Here is a 20,823-nt window from a genome sequence, read left to right on the forward strand (position 1 = left end):
TTCATAAATATATTTGCATCATAACTACAATAATTTTTTAGTTAAATGAAAATGAGCATCAATATTAACCCGAGCATCACTCCAAAAAGAATGCAACACCTCTAAAAGCCAACAGAGGGAGTAAAAGTTAAACCAACAAACTGCCAGTGCCATAAATGAAGTACACTAGCAATACAAACAGGAAATAAAATATTTGTAGATGTGAAATACACCCCCCGATATGAGGAATAAAGTCAGTATTTTCAAACTGAATATAAACGAGAGTTGATTCTTCTGTAAAGAAGGAATATAAAATTTGGAATAACTTTTTTCTTAAAACTGAAATATCTAAGAAACATACACAATTGAAATTAATGTCAGCCATAATGCATAATAAGCATCAAGTCTCTAATTTTTGAAACATCAGGTATACTACACATCCTTTCAAAATACCTAATATAACATCAGGTTGAATGTAAATTTGTTAAAATGACCACACAGCTATTTTTTCAATAAATTGTATGGGTAGCATAAATGAATCTAAACTGTTTATCCTTCTAAGAAAACATGACAGTATGTTTCAATATCAACCAACCAATTATATTTTAAGATCCTTAAATTTAAGTGTTGAGATTTACAGAGATTTCTACTGTCCATAAAAGCAATGAGCAATGAGCAATCAAACCACTTAAATATGCCCAAATCAATCACAAACACTAGCATCAACCATAAGCCCAGCACCAATTAGCTCATCATGGTACGTCCAAATAATACAGCCTCTAAAAAATGATGAAGTTCTTTATACTAAAATGTAGCAATTTTCAAAACACAATGCTAAAATTAACAAAAAAGGTTTATCATACCAGTTGTGTAAAGAACAAAATTATATTTATATGTGAATTTTGTCTGTAGACCTTCAGAAGAACACTGAGGAAAATAACACCAGCTGCCTTAAAAGAGAGTGAATCAAGGAACAAGAGTCAAAGAGGTTTTTTTTGTTGTTGTTGCTTCTAAAGATTTATTTATTTTTATACAAGAGCTGGGGCACAGGCCAGAGGTGTGGGAGGATGAGAGGATTCAACAGAGACAGAGCGGGGAATAGAACAGGCAGACGACAGAAATACACTGCTGAGGGGAGGAGCGGGCGAGTCAGGAGAGGTCTGCCAAGCCAGGTGGGATTTTCACTGGCTGGCAGGGGATGGAACTGCACTGCAGAGGCTGCGGACAGCTTCACAGGGCTGTGCTCAACCGCCTGCGCCACCAGGGAGGCCCAAGAGTCAAAGAATTTTCACTGTATGTACACCTATACCTCTTGAATTTTATTTTATATGTAAGTATTCTCTATTCAAAAATTAACTCTCACACTCTAACATAAAAGTAAAGCCTTCTACAGAAAAAGGGGTAGTGCTTTTTACTACCCGTGATACCAAGTCAAATTTAGATGGATTCTACTAGAATCCCCCTGCTCCCACCCCACCCCTTTAGTGGAATCTTTTAATAATTTTTTTTAAAAACACAAGGGAGGGCCTCCCCAGTGGCGTAGTGGTTGAGCGCTGGACTGCGAAGCTGTCCACAGTCTCTGCAGCACCGGTTAGATCCCCGACCGCCAGCGAGAGTCCCACATGGCACGCAGACCTCTCCTTCCGTGCCTGCTGCTCCCCCCTCAGCAGTGTATTTCATCAGTCTGCCTGTTCTGCTCCCAGCTCTGTCTCTGAATTCTCTCACCCTCCTGAGCTTCTGACTGTACCCAGTGCTTGCATAAATAAATAAATCCTTAAAACACACACACACACACACACACACACACACACACACACACACGGGAAAAAAATGACAGGAAATGGAAATACAAGCACTGACAAAACTCCCTACAGTAAAATAAAAATGAAGAACCCTAAACTCTGGGGGAAAAGATGCCCATATATACAGATTAATCTTTCCAAATACTGAGATTATTGCTGCATACATTGCTTTTGGTTGGTGGGGGGAGTCCATTTTTATGATAGAGGTAGTTAAGGAGACAGCAGAAAACAATCACAAAATTGTCAAATGGGAATTACATCTTGCAAATGGGAAAAAAGGCTCTCTTGTTTAATTTTCACAGTGAATTTATAGTAAAATACTAAATATACAACATACAGCACTTATCCTTTTAGATAGCATTTTCTTCCTCGCCATTCTTTCCTTCCAATCTAAAGGCAATCCCTTCTATCTGGATTTTACAGTCCATACTGATGCAGTGACCAGGACGGGTCTCTCCTCCTGCCCTCTCAGATAAGCATTCCTACCTGTTGCATTTAGCAAGTTTGTCTTCTCCCATTCTAAGGAAAGGGAAGCATATCCCAAAGAGGATAAGGAAGTTAAACATCTAAGGAGGTTAAACATCAGATGTTAACAAAGCAAGCAGGCACCACCCAAAATCCCCGTACGCCACCCTTGCCCATCTCCCTTTTATAAATAATCCTGCACTCTGCCAAAGAGCAGGACAGTGGGCTTTCAGACACGAGTCTGCTGTCCTCCGCAGTTTGTCAACAAGTTAAACTACTTTCCTTCTCCTCAAACTGTTTCCTTTTATTGGCTGAGGAAACTGAGGCCGGCGTTCAGTATCAATATTCCGTCATTTCCCGAACCTTATACTATTGATTATTCTTGGGCATTCATCAACGTCTTGGGCATTCATCAACATCTCCCTACCACTAAGCTGGACCATTCATTAATTTTAAAAACCCTCCTTAACTGAACCTCACAGCTCCTCCAGGTGCCATTCCCTCCTTCCACAGTCTGGTAAGAGAGCTGTCTAAACTCCCTGCCTCTATTTCCCTTACTTTTCGCACTCCCTCTCCAACTCAAATCTATCTGACATTGCTTCTATGAAACCAGCAGAAAAGTTCCTACCAGGATCCTTAATGGTCTGTATATCTCTAAATTCAACAGTGTGGTCCTCATCTTACTTAATGTCTATGCAGCATTCTAAGCCTAACCACTCCCTCTTCTCCTTAAACCATCTTTTTTTGGCTTCAAGGCTTCCTATTTTTCTTTTTCTTTTTTTTTGGGGGGGGGGCTTCCTATTTTTCTGACGGCTCTTTTTAAGTCTACTTCTGTAGGTTTAACTCTCTCTACCAAAACCTCAGAATTTAGTCCTAAAGCCAGGTCCTTTTCCAATGACCAAAGTGACCGCTTCTACACTTGCAATTTCCAGTATATTCCCTACACTAGTAAATTTGTTTCTCCATCTCAGACCTTCTCTCCAGTCAAAACCAACTCAACCACATAGAGACTTGACATCTCTATTCATATTTCACAAAGGTCACCACAATCTCTTCTTGGACAAAATAAAATTAGTCATTTCTGAGTGAACTACCTGACTTCTCTAGTTTTCTCTGTAAGTAGCACCACCATTATCTCAGCTGTATATATCAAAAACCTGAGGGCTTCTCCTGACAAAGTCTTCTCCTTTACTTAACTCATCCCATCATTAATTCCTTTTTTAAAAAAAGATGTACTTATACATCCAAGAACTGGGGTACAGGCCAGAGGTGTGAGGGTGAGAGGATTCACTAGAGACAGAGTGGGGAACAGAACAGGCAGACTGATGAAATACACTGCTGAGGGGAGCAGCGGGTGAGTCAGGAGCAGTCATGTGGGTAGCTCCCTGGCCGGGAGAGCGAACTCATGCTGCAGAGGCTACAGACAGTTTCATAGGCTGCGCCTTAACCCTTTGCACCACGAGGAGGCACCATTCAGTAATTCCTAATAATCCTGCCTCCTTATTTTTCTAGCTTGTCCACTGCTGTTCATCCCCATTCTCAGTCACTCCAAACACAACGTCTACCGTATACTTGTCAAGGGAACTACTGACAAGCATCTCTTATCTTTCAAATTCAGTCTGTCCTACCCACCCTGTTCTGCAAACAAGACAGAACAATATTATATGACCAAACATAATATGCTATATGAGAAAGCACTTTTTATTTAGATTCTACGTATATAGAAAATAATTTGTAGACCTCTTAGAAAATGGGAATGGGAGAGAAACAAGGGGAAAGCAGTTAATGGCAACCTAAGTCTTACATGATGTTTCTCTCCCCCCGCCCCCCGAAAATGGATTTTATGCGATAATTTTTTAAAATAGGCTGTAGACTGTGAACAATGAAAATGCAGCATTTGTTTTTATCAGTTCTTGGATTAGCTAAAAAACTACAATGACAAAAACCGAGGACAAGTTCAAGAATTAAACCATGGAAAAGGAGGGTACAGCCCCTCTGAGACAGGAAGTGGTAAGGATAAGGCAGAATGAGTGATATCTGGAGGAAGATCATTTCAAGTCAGGGAGCCTTGACTTCGCTAGCAAAAAATAGAAGGTAAAAAAGAAAGCAGGTTTGGGAGTTTATGAAAAATGGAAAAGGTACATAAGCAACACACACTGCAGGAGAGACAGATTTCACAGATTTATCCCAGTTATCTAAACAAAGAAACAGCAACAAATGGAAGGGAAAAAATAATCGGAATTCAAAGTTCACTTTTCAATAAAAATTACATGATTTTTAGTTTTTTAAGATTTATTTATTTAGGGCCTCCCCGGTGGCGCAGTGGCTGAGCGCTGGGTTGCGAAGCTGCCCACAGCCTCTGCAGCGCCCGTTCAATCCCCAGCCACCAGGCGAGGGTCCCAATTGGCGCGCAGACCTCTCCTGCAGCCCGTTGCTCCCCTCAGCAGTGTACTTCCGTCCTTCTGCCTGTTCTGCTCCCCGCTCTGGCTCTGGTGAATTCTCTCACCCTCCCGCGCTTCTGACTGTACCCAATGCTTGTATAAATAAATAAATAAATCTTTTTTTAAAAAAAAAAAAAGATTTATTTATGTATGTATATAAGAACTGGGGTTATTTATTTAATGTATACAAGAACTGGGTTGTAGGCCCGCGGTGCAGGGAACTGGGGCTATCTATTTATGTATTTAAGAACTGGGGTGTAGGCCAGTGGGACGGGGTGGGGGAGGGGAGAGGGTTCACCAGAGACAGAGTGGGGAGCAGAACATGCGGATCTATTGAAATACACTGCTGAGGGGAGCAGCAGGCGAAACTGGGAGACAGGAGAGGTCTGCTGTCCCATATGTGGGTTAGCTCCCTGGCCAGGGATTGAACTCATGTTGCAGCGGCTGGCGATAGCTTGATAGTGCTTTGTCCTTAACTCCTGAGCCACCAGGGAGGCCCAATTATGAGATTTTTAAAGAAACAGGGAATATAACTCATATAAGGGAGATAAGACAGTTGCTAGAAAAACTAATATTGTTAAATGTTGGACTTAGCAGGCAAAGACTAACGAAAAAATGTTTTAAAAATTAAAGGAAATTATAATAACAATGAATTAATTAATAGAGAACACCATCAAGGTAAAAATTATTATAAGGATCAACTGCAGTTGAAAAGTACAAAAACTGAAAGGCAGGATCCACTAGACAGCAGGTTCAAGACAGGAGAAGAAAGAATCAGTGAATATAATTATAGGTTGGCAGAAATTTTATGATCTCAACAGGAGAAAAAAGATTAAAGAAAATTAAAGAACTTTAGAAGTGTATGAAATATCAAGAATACAAACATGTATGTAATAGGAATCCCAGAAAGTGAGAAAGAGGCAGACAAAATATTTGAAAATAAAACATTTGAAATACAAATAGCCTAAAATCTCCTCTAAATTTAATGAAAAACATTAATCCATATATTCAAGAGCGCAACACAGCTCAAGCAGGATAAACTGTGAGATGCACAGAAACATCACAGGCAAGTTAAAGTCAGGCAAGTATCTCTTCATACCACTATAAACTACATAAAAATGAATGAGAAAACTGAAACTATATTGTCCTTCCTGATGTAACAAATAAACCTAAGTCATCTGCTGTTATAAGTTTACTGTTGCTACAGGCATTTTTCCATTGAAATCACAAGTTGACACAAGCACAACTCATTGAATAATACTGCTTCTAGGCAAGATTTTGCTCTACAGACATGTAAAATGGGGCACTATAAGTGCTAGTGCTCCTGCACTGTCTCATATCACCACTCCAGAACTGTGAGATACAGCAGTTAATGCCTTATCCAGGATCTGTATGAATCAGTTAACACACCGCGCTTTTCACCTACAGAAGCCAGAGCATTAGATATTTCGTGAATTTCAACTTTGCTATCTTGCACAAAACGATATTCTAAACCAAATTATGTCTAATCAGACAATAAAGCAATGTAAAGAGGGTTAATGTTTTACTGGCAGAACAAGAACGCTTTTGCTCACTGGACGAGAGGCTATAAATATTTCTCTATCACAGAAATTTAAGTAAAAATAAAAGCTTTACAAGTGATCCTGTCTATTCCCTTGTAATGCAGGATTGTCCACATAGGATAACTCTGTTTTACCTAATCTAGCATCAAATGCCAACTGATAGGGCTTATAACAGTCTTCCCAAAGACAACACTGTTTTGCATAGAATTTTTAAGATAGTTTTTTTTCCAAGAGTAAGTCTACTGCAGTCCTTTCTTCTACTTATAATTGATAATATATCTGTCACATAAAAAATTCAACACAAAACAGTCTACAAGAAACACTGAAAAATCTGTTTTTCATGTGAATCTGTTCTTGCTTTCAATATTTAAAATTCTTCACTGGGCCTCCCTGGTGGCACAAGGGTTAAGCACAGCACTGTGAAGCTATCAGCAGAGTTTGATCCCTAGTCAGCCAGGGAGCTGCCCATATGGCTCAGCAGACCTCTCCTGTCTCACCCACTGCTCCCCTCAGCAGTGTATTTCAGTTAGTCTGCCTGTTCTGTTCCCCACTCTGTCTCTGGTGAATCCTCTCACCACACTCCTCTCCCTGCCACCCGCCACACCTCTGGCTTGTACCACATTTCTTGTATGCATTAATAAATAAATCTTTAAATAAATAAATAAATAAAATTCTTTACTATTTTCCTACTCCCAAAAATATTTTCTCTGTCACAGAAATTTAAGTAAAATGAAAAATTAAATTTTACCTCCTAATCTTCAAAACAATATAAATAAATGAGAACAGTCCATGTTCATCTGTTGAGATATCAATTCTCCCATCTTGACCTACAGATTTGGTGTATTCCTAACCAAAATTGAGCAAGTAATTTTGTAGATATTGACATAGTGGTACTAAAGTTTACATGGAAAGGCAAAAAATAAAAGTCTACAAAATACTGAAAGTTGGAGAATAGACACAAACTTCAAGACAATCTGAAACTACAGTAAAAAAGACCTCTTACTAGCCGAAGAATAGATATTGGAACAAAATATAGAGTCCAGAAATAGACCCATAAACAAAATCAACTAACCTTTCACAAAAGAACAAAAGCAATTCAATAGAGAAGGAAGAGTCTACCCAACAAATAGTGCTGGAACACTTGAACATCCATATGAAAAAAATCTAGAAACAGATTACACCTTCTGTTACAACTTCAACAAAAATTAACTTGAGGGGCCTCCCAGGTGGCGCAGTGGTTGATCGCTGGGTTGTGAAGCTGCCCGCAGCCTCTGCAGCGCCGGTTCAATCCCCGGTCACCGGCAAGGGTCCCACATGGCACACAGACCTCTCCTGCTGCCCGTTGCTCCCCTCAGCAGTGTACTTAGGTCCTTCTGCCTATTCTGCTCCCTGCACTGGCTCTGGTGAATTCTCTCACCCTCCAGTGACTCTGACTGTACCCAGTGCTTTGTATAAATAAATAATCTTTTAAAAAAAAATTAACTCGAAATGGATTACAGACATAAATATAAAATGCAAAACGATAAAACTTTTAGGTTAAAGCAGAAAATTTGAGTTACCTTAGGTTTGGCAACCCCAAAAGCATGAACCATGAAAGAAAAATTATTAAGTAGATTTTATTAATAGCATTCTTAAAATCTTTATATTCTTTCTCTTCACCTCAATTCAAACATAGAACAAGTCACTTCTCTATAAACAAAGTCATCTGGATTCATTCATGGATTCAGCAAATATATACTGACTACGTAGTATTAGTTATTGTGCCAGGCACTGGAAAATATACAACACCTTCCTAGCAGAAGTTAGAGACTAAGAAAGGTGACTGAATAATCATACAAAGAAGTATAAAATTTATTATTGAGGAGAAAAAGAATGTTGACATAGGCTAGAAGAGCTAAGAAGGCTTCCTGAGGAATAATAGGAATCCACTATTTTATTAAATGGGGGAAGGACTCATAGATTTAAGATGATTTACATTTCAAAAAGATCACTCTGGATGGAAAAGGAGAGAAAAGTAAACGTCAGTAGAACAATGTGAAGGCAAGGCAAAATAAATAAATAAATCACAACAGTTCTGGACTGAGAGAAATGGCAACAAAGAAACATGGAAAGATCTGAGAGATCAAAGAGCAAATACTTGGATTGAGAAAGACAGGTGGTCAAGGTCAAGTCTTTGGTTATGGAGTTTGCAACTAGACTGATGATAACACCAATCACTAAGTAGGGAATTTGAAAGACACGTAGTGAATGGAGAGGGGAAAGGTACAATGAAGATTTATATTACACAAAGGGAGTATAAAATGCCTTTGAGCCATCCATCCAATGTTAAGGGAGGACTGAGATATTTAATATCGAGGTCTAAGGCTCAGGAGAGGCTGGGATTGTATTTTCTTATTATTTAACATTAAAGTATCCTTGGCAGTCCTAAGAAAACACCAAATAAAAGTGAATTGAAAACAACCAAATCTTTGCGCATCCATACCATTTTCTCTACTTCTTTCTCTGCTGAATCTCATCATATTTAATAGAAATATGAAATTAAAAGGAGGAGGAGGCAGGTAGCAGTTTATTGGAAACAAAAAAATCTAACTAGGAGTCAGAAACTTGGGTTTTTGTCTTAGCTCTGCCACAAACTGTATAACCTAAGATAAGTCTCAATCTTTGTGCTTTAGTTCCTGATCTCAAAACTTAAAAAGTAGGAAACAGGAATACAGACACTATCTGATGTTAAGGAAAACACACATGTATATATAAAACTATACATGAACGCTTTAAAGTCAGACATGTTACATATTGCTGAAGCACACTACTTAGACACATCTCAATATATGCCTTGAATTTATGCAGGTAAGAGGAGCAGTTGTTTTAGTAATATGTTAGTAATAATTTCACACTTTAAAAAAAATTCAGCCTTTGGCAAGACTGACGTGTTTGACATCCAAGGATACAAATACACCTGTTTGTATACATACATATATACATATAAACAATAACATTAAAATCAAGTACTCTTTCATTACCAGAAAATGAGCTAAGCATTTACATGCATAATTCAGTCCCTCGGATAAATATTTTACCCTTTTACAGATAGGTTCAAAATTAGAGAATATGCACAAACTTGAAGAACCAATACTAGAGGAGAGTAAGGATTTTAACCAGAGACTCCAGAGGCCAGGTTCTTCACCACGACTCACTCCACAGAATATCCCACTTAGCATTATACCTGTAATAATGAGCTGCTCAATAAATATTTGTTATTGACAGTAATTAAGATCAAGAAAAAAGGGGTTTCTGCTGTAATTCTATTCTTTTTATACTGTGATTTTTTTTGTCAAAAATGCTAAAGAGTGAATGGATAAATCGACTGTGGTACACACACAAAATGCAATATTATTCAGTGCTGAAACAAAATGGACTACCAATCCAGGAAGACATGGAAGAAAATTAAATGCATGTTACTAAAGTGAAAGAAGTTAATTGAGGGCCTCCCGGTGGCACAGCGGGTTGAGAGCTGTGCTGTGAAGCTGTCCGCAGCCTCTGCAGTGCAGGTGCGATTTCTGGCTGGCCAGGGAGAAACAAACCCACATGGTGTGGTGGATCTCTCCTGTCTCACCTGCTGCTCCCCTCAGCAGTGTCTTCAGTCCATCTTCCTGTTCTGCTCCCTGCTATCTCTGGTGAATTCTCTCACCCTCCCGTGCCTCTGACCGGTACCCCAGTTCTTATATAAATCTTTAAAAAAAAGAAAAGCTAATTGAAAAGGTTATGATTTCAACTATATGACACTCTGGAAAAAGTAAAACTATGGAGAAATAATAAAAAGATCAATGGCTGCAGGGGAGGCGGGAAGAAGAGATAAATAAGCACAGAGGATATTTTAGGGCAGTGAAACTACTCTGTACAATTCTATAATGGAGGATACAGGTTATAAATTTGCTCAAGACCATAAACTGTACAACACCAAGAATAAACCACTATGTTAACTAAGGCCTCTGGGTGATAATGATGTGCCAACGTAGGTTCCCTAACAAATGTACCACTCTGGCAAGCGATACTGATAAAGGGGGAGATTATGGGCATGTAGAGGCAGACACATACGGAAAATCTGTAACTTCCATTCAATTTTGCTGCTCTAAAAAATGAAGTCTATTAAGAGAGTCTGCTTTAAAAAAAAAAAATCAGTGTTTGCCAGGAGGGAGCAGAGAAGGAGGAATGAAAAAGTGGCACAAAGAGCAGTAAAATTATTGTTAGATTCTATAATGATGGGCATTTGGCACTAGGCATTTGTCACACTGCTAATTCCCTTTATTCAACAACATACCTCTATTTTTCAAGGCAAAGAGTGAATCTAACATAAACTTGAACTTTAATAATGTATCACTATTACCTCGTCAGTTCTAACAAAAGTACCAAACTAATGCAAGATGCTAATAATTGGAGAAACTGAGGAGGGGGTTATATAGAAACTCATTATATTCTGTTTTTTCTAAAAACCTAAAACTGCTCTAAAAATAAATCATTCATTTTTAAGCTATTAAAAATAAATTTATTTTCTTTCTGTATGTCTTATTGAAGTATCACTGCATTGTAACATTATGTAAGTTTCAGGTACGCATCACTATAAATCAACACCTTCTCATACATACTACATTAAGTTTGCCACTAAAAGTTTTGTTTGTTTTTTTTTTTTTCAATTCTGAAGAAACTTGCTAGTTTGGAGGCAGCAGGGCTCAAGGTTGCCTTCATGAGAGGAAAGCCTAGCTGAAAATGAAGTCCACAAAAAAAGGCTGTAGTCAGTAGAGGGAAAAATAATGCCCACATGAGATCAAATGAGCTCCTAAATCCAACTAGGTCAAAGCACAGTTACATACTAGACCTTTATCAGAGTCAAATGAGCCTATTACATTGCATTCTTGCTCTTTAAAAAAATGCATGTGAATATATATGTGTGTATGTATACAGGAAACACTGATATATACACAGACATGTCATCTTCTGCATAACATTTTGTAGGAGCTGGGTCATAGTACATACAAAATACCTGCAGTTGAAGCCTCTACCTGTAGACTTCATGGAAAAGGGAACATGAGAACAATCTGCATTAGCCTGGCCTTGTTCCTCAGCATCAGAAGACTAGGGCCTCCAGTGGCACTACTGATGCCATTGGTCTCCTTCAGACACAACAAAAATATTCAACCATGAATCAACCAAGACCTCAATGTCTTCCAAAAAAGTTTCAAGGAATATGTTTTAAAAGCAAAAAAGATAAGTAGTTTCATTTGAAAAACCCACTAAAAGAATACTTAATAATTTAAAAACAAAATTGATGATTTATTGCATATTTGCCAACTATTTTAAAAGCTGCAATTTAAAAACATAGAGAATAAGTGCCAACAGTGAAAAAACTAAACAATTCTATTTAGGTTTTTGGAACATTTTAATTATTTTTATTAATTATTGTTCGTAGTTAACCTGAAATGTATAATCCTCATTTCTAAGAAAAGAATATGTAGGCCAATGGCCAAGATATATTTAGATAAATTTAGACAGATATATTTAGAGCAGTTTCTGAATTTTCAGCCTGCTTCTTAACCTAAGACTAAATATCACACTACAAAAAGACACCTCCTTTAACCAAAATATTCTTAACATCTGGATCTTTACAAGAGATAAATCGAGTTGTGTATTTGTGTAAATCAAGGCATATCTACATTTTACATTTAAACAGGTAAACAAGACTGCTCCTTTGATAATTTTCTCTAAAGAAAAAAAAATCTATTGATTTGATTCATTTTCTAGAAACCACACAACCACCATTTCTTTGGTATCTTTTTATTTGGAGAAAATGGTGTAGTTTCCATACAGCACTTACTCAAAATTATGCTCAAGGCAAATCAAATGATTTTGGAAGGGAAGGAATTATTCAGCAAGAGAATTATAGTTTAAGTAGTCTCACAGCAGTTTAATTATTTTAAAGTCTTTTTTTTTAAAGGTTACTTCAAAGTCTAATTATTAGCTGGCTTACAGTTTAACTATTCAACCGTGCATGTTTATTACCAAATTCATATTTTAACAAAGATACACTTTCCCAATACTAAAAATCAAAGCAACTGGACTGCCTCCACATGACCATAAAGATATGTCTTATATATTTGGGAATGGGGCTGGGAAGAAAAAAACAAAAAACAAAGTTATGAGCCCGCCAACAAGAGTGTAGCTAACTCCTTAAGATAATAGAAGTTTCTGCCTCCAAGACAGTTATGATATAAAAGATTCCAGTTTACAACTAACTCATTTTTTTTAAGTAGCAGTAACTTACACAATAAATGGAATCCAGATTTTAAAAAAACAAAATCTATGACAATCAGTTATGAGTCTTTTTTTTTTAAAGATTTATTTATTTATGCATACAAGAGCTGGGGTACAGGCCAGAAATGCGGGGGGTGAGAGGATCCACCAGAGACAGAGTAGGGAAGAGAACAGGCAGATTGACTGAAATACACTGCTGAGGGAAGCAGCGGGTGAGACAGGAGAGGTCTGCCTCGCCATGTGGGTTTCTCCCTAACCAGCTGTGCAGAGGCTGTGGATTGCTTCACAGTGCGGTGCTTAACCCCTTGCGCCACCAGGGAGGCCCTTAGTTACGAGTCTTTAAACCCATCCTTACTTGTCAAACTTTGCCTACTCTAAGTCTATAAACTTTTTTTAAAAAGATTTATTTATTCATGCATACAAGAACTGGGGTACAGGCCAGAGGTGCGGGGGGTGGGGGGGGGGAGAAGGAGGGAGGAGTCACCAGAGACAGAGTGGGGAATAGAACAGGCAGACTGACTGAAATATGAAATACACTGCTGAGGGGAGCATCGGGAGAGACAGGAGAGGTCTGCTGGACCATGTGGTTCAGCTCCCTGGCCAGGGATCAAACTAGTGCTGCAGTGGCTCTGGAATGCTTCATAGTGCTGTGACTTAACCCCTTGTGCCACCAAGGAGGCCCTAGATACTTTTTTAAATACCCAAATTAAGATGTTTTTAGGTTTTGCTTAGTTTGTTTTTTAAATATGAAAAATAGAGACTAAGCAATCCAGGAAGATAATCCAGGAAGATAAAACTAGAATAAAGCTGGGATTTCAAGCAATATTATGTGCCTACTTCCTTCTAGCATGGCAAATGACACAAAACAATTTTAAAGAGATTCCATGGTGTTAGACAAGTTGGCTATCAGATTAGATATTGTGACAATTTAATGATGGGTGAGGAAAACAATACTAGCAATTATCCAAGAAAATTAGCACCTAGTTGGGCCTCCCAGGTAGCACAGCAGTTGAGCGCTGGGTTGCGAAAATGCCCGCAGCCTCTGCAAGTGCTGGTTCGATCCCCAGCTGCTCCCTGGCCACCGGAGGAGGGTCCCACATGGTGCGCAGACCTCTCCGCCGCCCGCTGCTCCCCTCAGCAATGTGCTTCAGTCCTTCTGCCTGCTCTGCTCCCTGCTCTGGCTCTGGTGAGTTCTCTCACCCTCCCGCGCTTCTGACTGTACCCAGTGCTCATATAAATAAATAAATAAATAAATAAATAAATAAATAAATAAATAAATAAAAATCTTTAAATAAACTTTAAAAATAATAAAATCACCAAGACAACAAATGAAAAACCTTGTTTAATTTAATAGTACCACTGACTTGTAAATAAAAATATTCCGTAAGATCACCACTTCTGTTAAGAGTAACTTTCCTTTTATCTTCCCACATATTAACATAAGACAAAAAAAATGACACAGCTACTGAAAGCCTACTAAAGCTTACATTCAGAACACTATTTTAAAATCTCATATATCAGAGACTTGTATACATTGTTGTAGATTAAATATTTGGTAAAACTAAGCAGGTTACTTTATAAGTGAAATATATTTTCACAACATTTAAACTTGTAAATATGAATCAATGAACAAACATGATTAAATAAAAAATATTCACATAAAGTGACTGTATTTACACATAAAAACGAAAAAATCAGGTACTCTGAAACTAGACATATTAAATTACGTAAAACAAGATAAAAAGCATTATCTTACTAAAAATCAAATTGACACCTTATCTCCCCTATAAATTCAATTCCGAGACTCTATAACAGAGATGTCCCCAATCTTTTGAAAGAGAAAAAATAACCTTATTTCTAATTTTTATATGCAAATACCAATTTATTTAAATGACAACAGTGTTCTATCTGAAATAAGCACCACTGTCTCAAAACAAATTTGGCTTCTGAAAGACTTATTTCAATTGTCCAGGATTCGATGTTTGGTTTTTTCCACTTAAGTTGTGGCATGGATAATGTGGACAGCTCAGGAAACAAAGATATCAAGATTGAAATAAAAAGACCTACAGAATTACAATTTAGTGGAAAACAGCTTTTCTCCACTGTAACTCAGGTCTTAGCTCTAAAAAGAAGAGGTTGATGGAGCTATAAAGAAGATATAAAAGACTAAAAATTGGGTAAGATGGAAGGCCTTCAGACTGTGGAATTATGTGTAATTAACCAAGGAAGCTAGGCAATGAACATCAACAGCTCTTAACATCAGAGAACCAAATATTATGTGCATCCTGATCAAATACTCTACATGTCACCTATATTTTTGCCCTGGAAAGGTAAAAGAGAGAGAATATATACTACAGAAATCAAATCTGATAAAGCCTCTAAGCCTAATGACTATTAACAAGAATCCCGGGGGACAGAAAAACATGTTTAACACCACCACAGGAATGTAAATGGCAAACTCAAACTGGGAAAACTGCTGTGTCTTCAATAAATAATTTAACAGAAAAAAGAAATGGAAGAGGAACCTATAAATTACAAAACAATACAAAGACCTTATTTGACTCCTGAATAATTATAAAAACACATTTATAAGATAATGAAGAAATCTGAACACAGTATCATGATATTAAGGAATCACTACTAATTATTTTTCAGTGTGATAACAGTTACTTGGCTATTTTCCCCTCAAGAGTGGAAGGTGACTAAGAAATTGGAATGCTGAAGACTTGTTACACAGAAAGGGAAAACAAAAATTAATGCAGTTGACTGATTTGGCCTACCAGAATTGAAATATAAATTGTGAGATTGCAACCAAAAAGAGCAGCTTTGAATGTGTTTGCCAGCCAACCTTTTCTCCACTGATATAAGCTCTAAAAATAGGCCAAGAGTGATAATGGCTGCTCAAATCACTTCATGTTGCAGATATTACCACTTCTGACATGTATCTGGCCAGGCACCAACACTGTGAATAAACTAGCATCAAGTAGGAAGCCAAGGAAGTTACTAACTGCAAAGAATGCACCGCAGCTAATGGAAGACCCTCTAAGCACTCAAAAAGCATCATCAGTGTAAATCAAGAATAATTTGAAGTGCAGGTTCTTGATTTCCTCTAAGATTTCTGTGCTAGCCATTCTCTACCTTCCTCAGAAGATAGTTTACATAAAGATGGGTCACCACATGCTGGGAACTGAGGTCCCCAAAATAAATGCTGCCAAAAATCTGCCCCGGTATATATGCCCTCAGGCCCATAGCAAATAGTTTAGTGAATTGCATGGAGAAAAATAATATTGATATAAGAGTAAATGTTTCATCCATGCTAATACAAAGACAGGATAACGCTGAAAATCGTAACCACATGATGTTTAGTTCTTAGTACAGAAAGAAAAATAGTCCTGTTTTCCTAAAGTTTTAGTCCACACCCAACTTTCCTATTCACAATACCTTTCTCTAACTGTACGGCACCAAACAAAGTGCAGACTCTGAACATATGGTTATTTTTTTTAAAAACCAAACAACTCAGTACAAAAAAAAAAACAAAACTTCCAGGGCCTCCCTGGTGGCGCAGAGGGTTGAGTGCAGTGCTGTGAAGCTGTCCGCAGACTCTGCAGTGCAGGTTCGATTCCCAGCCGGCCAGGGAGAAACCCACATGGTGTGGCAGACCTCTCCTATCTCGCCCACTGCTTCCCTGAACAGTGCTTTCGGTCCATTTGTCTGTTCTGATCCCTGCTCTGTCTCTGGTGAATCCTCTCACCCTCCCACGCCTCTGGCCTATACCCCAGCTCTTGTATAAATAAATAAAAAATCTTTAAAAAAAAAAAAATTCCACTAATGCCTTGGTCAGTATCTTGTTTCCTTGATGTTTAAAAAAAAAAACATGCTAATGAAATTTTAAATTTCTAGATTACCTAAAGACAATCCATGGAAATGGCTGTAATACGTTTTAACTGATTTCATTTTGTTGCTCTTTGAATATGAACTAATTTACTGATATGTGGGGACTTTAAGTCCAGGTAGACAAAAAAATATTTTGCAAATGAACAAAAAGGAATATTGAAGTCTCCAATTATTTTCTTTTAAAGACCCATTTAAGAAAAAAGCTCTTGCGGCCTCTCTGGTGGCACAAGGGGTTATAAGACACAACCTATGAAGCTGTCCACAGCCTCTGCAGCAAGAGTTGGATCCCCCGGCCAGCAAGGGAGCTGACCCACATGGCGCAGCAGACCTTTTCTGTCTCTACCACTGCTCCCCCTCAGCAGTGTACTTCTATCAATCTGCCTGTTCTGCTCCCCACTCTGTCTCTGGTGAATCCTCTCACCCTCCCACACCTCTGGCCTGTACCCCAGCTCTTGTATGCATAAATAAATCTTTTTTAAAAAGGGGGGGCTCTTTTCCAATACCTTATTTTAAACGATTTTATAAAGAAAAAGACTAGCTCCGTACTATAATTGTTTTGTTATACAGTATTTTTTTCTCCTACAGCCTACTTTTCTATCCACATTTTAAAGCAGGAAAGAAATTCATCTGGTTCCCTAGATTTGAGTTCCTTGGGCAGAAATAGTTTTTCTTACTTTTGTATCCCTACCTACCTGGCACATAAGTGCTCTCTGTAAATGGGTTTTTTATTTAACCAGGTATAAATACCCTCACACGCAATTAAGCAAATTCTGTAGACAGATGTCTACTTTCCATTAATCTTCACTTAACTACAAAATACTCATCCAGGCAGCTTTAAAATTAAATAAAGTCATGTTAATAATTTAGGATTTACACCATCTATCTATTGGCTATTAAGTGACAGCATCTGAGCAAAGAGGAAGGATGTGCCCAATAAAGACAAGAAATAAAACTTAGTAAAAACTAAAGCCACAAATCCTGAATAAGACAACCAATCAAATCTGAATCTATCAGTTATTTTATAGTATTTTAAAAACATATTTACAATACCACCATCACTACTAATATGTGAGGACAGACTATATAGTATGTACAACACACATTTCCTGTTTTAACAGTTTAGGAATATGGAAGAGAATAAAACAGCAAGATACTTTTTAGTTTCACCCTGCTCCTTGCTTTTACCACAAGGACCTGTAGGCTGAGTGTGAAAACTGACAACATCAATCCCACTTGTGCTGAGAAGCTGCCCACACAGAAGCAGAAAACACTGTTTATTTCCCTTAAGTTCAATGTGAGTCCTGAAAAGAGTAAGGGAAATAGGTACAATTAAAAATAAAGCTTGAAAGGATTTAGGAAATTTTCATAACAGCCAAATTTAAATTTGAGGCAAATTAAACAAGAAAAACAACTATCCGATTTCTTTACTGATGATCAAGAATCAACCTGAAAAAGAAATAAAACCAATAGAATTTCACACATTAAGGATTAAAAAAACTTTTTTTCAAAAGGAATGCCTATCTCTACTTCGTATTCCACCTGAGGTTTTTAAATCCAAAAGAATAAAATTAATGAGTCATTTGCAGACTAAACTACCTCTTAAAACCCGGCCTTACCTTCATTTACCCTACCCACCTCTCTGTAAACTCAAGGCATTGGCCACACTTAACCACTCAAGATCATTGCTATACATACCCTGCTGAGGCTGTTTCCTACCCTGGAATGCCCCACCTGTTAATCCATCTTAGACCTCCGGCTTAAATGTATAAATTCCTTGAGCCTCAGGACCTTGTTGGTCTTACTCACTACTATTTGTCTAGCAACTAGGGCACTATTTGCACACAGTAAGCAATCAATAAATTAGTGTTGTAAGAATAGAGCTGTTCTACCCACATACCGCATCCTCTGGGTTTTTTCAATTTTATTAATAGCTTTTCCCCCTTTCTATGTGTCACAGCTCTTCACTTAGTTATTAATGTTTATTTCATTTTTACTACCTAATTACAGCTACCCAAGAGACTTATTTGGCCCCAAACTCTTTCCAAAATTAATATAATACTGAAATCAGTGTGGTTCAAAAGAAAACACATTAATAGTACATTTTTTAACTTTTAAAGACTTTTTAAAGTATTGTCAATTCAGTAAACATGAATATAACAGTGGCTTGTGGGAAATGAGGATGGTCTACCATGATTTACCAGTTACAAAATACAGGGTTTTGGTCTCTATTATTTACCAGTTCCAAACTTTAAATAGAAAAAAACAAGAATTATAATTGCCATATATTAAGTCTATCCATACATACACCAAAACGAAATCATAAAATTGGAGATCTCACCCTAATGATCCCTTGAATAGAGAGTGACTTAACAAACTCACAGAAGTTACTAGTTTTATACTAAGGAAAATTGCGGTAACATTGTCACTTAGGAAAGGGAAACCTTTGAAAGACATACATTTAGCACACCATTCTAACAGAAACCCACTAAATTAGATCCTGTAGCAGAATTTATCTTTAATAGTAGAGTCTTGGATTAATCATGACATTCGAGTCTTGTATTAATCATGACTATAAAACAAAGTGTTATCACACTCTTAAATGCATTTAAGAGTAACAGAAACTGATTTAATGAGTGATGTAACAATTTCACTGCAAACTGAATATGAAACTAACAATGGGGGAAATGTCCTGCTCCAAAATCTAATCCACTCCATCTTTCATAAAAAGATACTGGGGGAAATTTTTTTCCTATTAAGAAATCACTGAGCTGATCCTTTAGGTATAATTACACTGAAGTTTCTCCCTGCCTTTCATATTGTATGCACTTATTTTGAAGTTCTTACCTATATAATGCTAACATTGTGAAAAAGACGTTTTGAGGTTTTAAGATTACAGTGGTACTGAAAAGCACTGCACAGGAAATGTCTTTTTTTTTTTTTTAAAGATTTATTTATTTGTTTGTTTGTTTATACAAGCACTGGGTACAGTCAGAGGTGCGGGAGGGTGAGAGAATTCACCAGAGCCAGAGTGGAGAGTAGAACAGGCAGAGTGGCGAAGTACACTGCTGAGGGGAGCAGCGGGCGGCAGGAGAGGTCTGCGCGCCATGTGGGACTCTCGCCTGGTGGCCGGGAATCGAACTGGCGCTGCAGAGGTTGCGGGCAGCTTCGCAACCCAGTGCTCAACCGCTGCGCCACCAGGGAGGCCCAGGAAATGTCTTTTTATACACGATTTAGAAATGTCAATATACTTTTATTTCCCACTTAATGAATGGCTTGAAATTTCACTTTCCTTATAAAGTAGCATACAGGTCATAGTGGTAAATTCCATTCTGGTTTCCTGAGTGCAAATTTAATTCATAATTTTCTATTTACGGAGCACCTGCTGTGCATAAACTCAACTAGGCATGGTATTGGGCAGATTATTCAACCAATATTACACTTCCGACTAAAAAAAACAGTTAACGTTGTGACTCTCCAGGACAGCAGGTAGTGACGATCAACTGCATGCCTCTAAAACCAAAGGCTCGTTAAACCAAAAGGCAATGATCTTACTGGAGGTCTCCAGACGGCCAGGATCAGCAAAACTACATCAGAACGTTAATAGCCTCCATCCTCAAAATATCCCAGGAGAAGAAATGGAGTGATTCAAACTATTAGCATGTGCCCAACGATACCACACAACACAAGCCGAAACACAACTGCCAGATGTGTTTGTTATTAAGAGGTTCGACCACAACAAAGCATCATCCGCGAGATTTTCACGCTCCTGGGTGGCAAGACTCCGAAAGCAGAGGCTCCGGCAAGAAGCGCCACACACGCACCCGCACCACCTGCCCGCGCGGCACGGGGCGGGAGACCCAGCGCAGCCCTGGGTGGCCTCCACCTGCGAGAGTCAGGAGGCCGCGGAGACGGCGGTTGAAAAGGGAGGATGAATGAAGCGCGGTTCGGGGCCGAGGGGAGCTGCCCCTGCAACACACCGAGGTCGGTGCCACAGCAGCAAAGAGCCCAGCACCGGGGCGCGGGGGAGAAGCGCGCTCTCCCTGGAGCCATCAGCAGAGACGACGGTCTTGAGCTTGGAGGGAGCCCGCTCCATCCTCGCCGGTGTTCCAAGGAAAGTTGACAAACTCGCCAGGAGAGGTCAATTTTGGGCACGGGCATATCCCTCCCACTGACAGGCGGCCGAGGACCGGCGGGAGTGGACGCGCCGCGAGCGAGGCGGCGCCGAGCAGCCTCTTCTCCCTCCTCCGGGGCGGGCGCGCGGGCTCCCGGCCGGGTCCGGGCAGGTAACGCCGACAGACCCCGGCTCGCCGCGCGGGCCGAGCCGCCGCCGCTCCCGGGCGCGAAAGTTGCGCGCGGCCAACTCCAGGACGGCGC

General features: G+C 38.8%; 1 protein-coding gene across 5 annotated transcripts in view; it reads right to left on the minus strand.

Annotated features, from left to right (window-relative positions):
* ARK2N (arkadia (RNF111) N-terminal like PKA signaling regulator 2N) overlaps positions 1 to 20,823 on the minus strand; it is a 67,173-nt gene that overhangs the window by 45,184 nt on the left and 1,166 nt on the right. Inside the window, exon 1 of one of the 5 annotated variants that reach the window (XM_054694064.1) lies at positions 20,427 to 20,449. The exons of 3 other annotated variants lie outside the window; for them this stretch is intronic. The gene's annotated coding sequence lies outside the window, so the exon portion shown is untranslated. Of the gene's footprint in view, positions 1 to 9,862; positions 10,635 to 20,426; positions 20,450 to 20,823 lie in introns of those variants that run through there. One more of the 5 variants, XM_054694065.1, reaches the window with a different exon arrangement.

This window comes from Talpa occidentalis, unplaced genomic scaffold (assembly GCF_014898055.3).
Source record: "Talpa occidentalis isolate TD23 unplaced genomic scaffold, MPIMG_talOcc4v2.1 talOcc4.13, whole genome shotgun sequence".
NCBI lineage: Eukaryota > Metazoa > Chordata > Mammalia > Eulipotyphla > Talpidae > Talpa > Talpa occidentalis.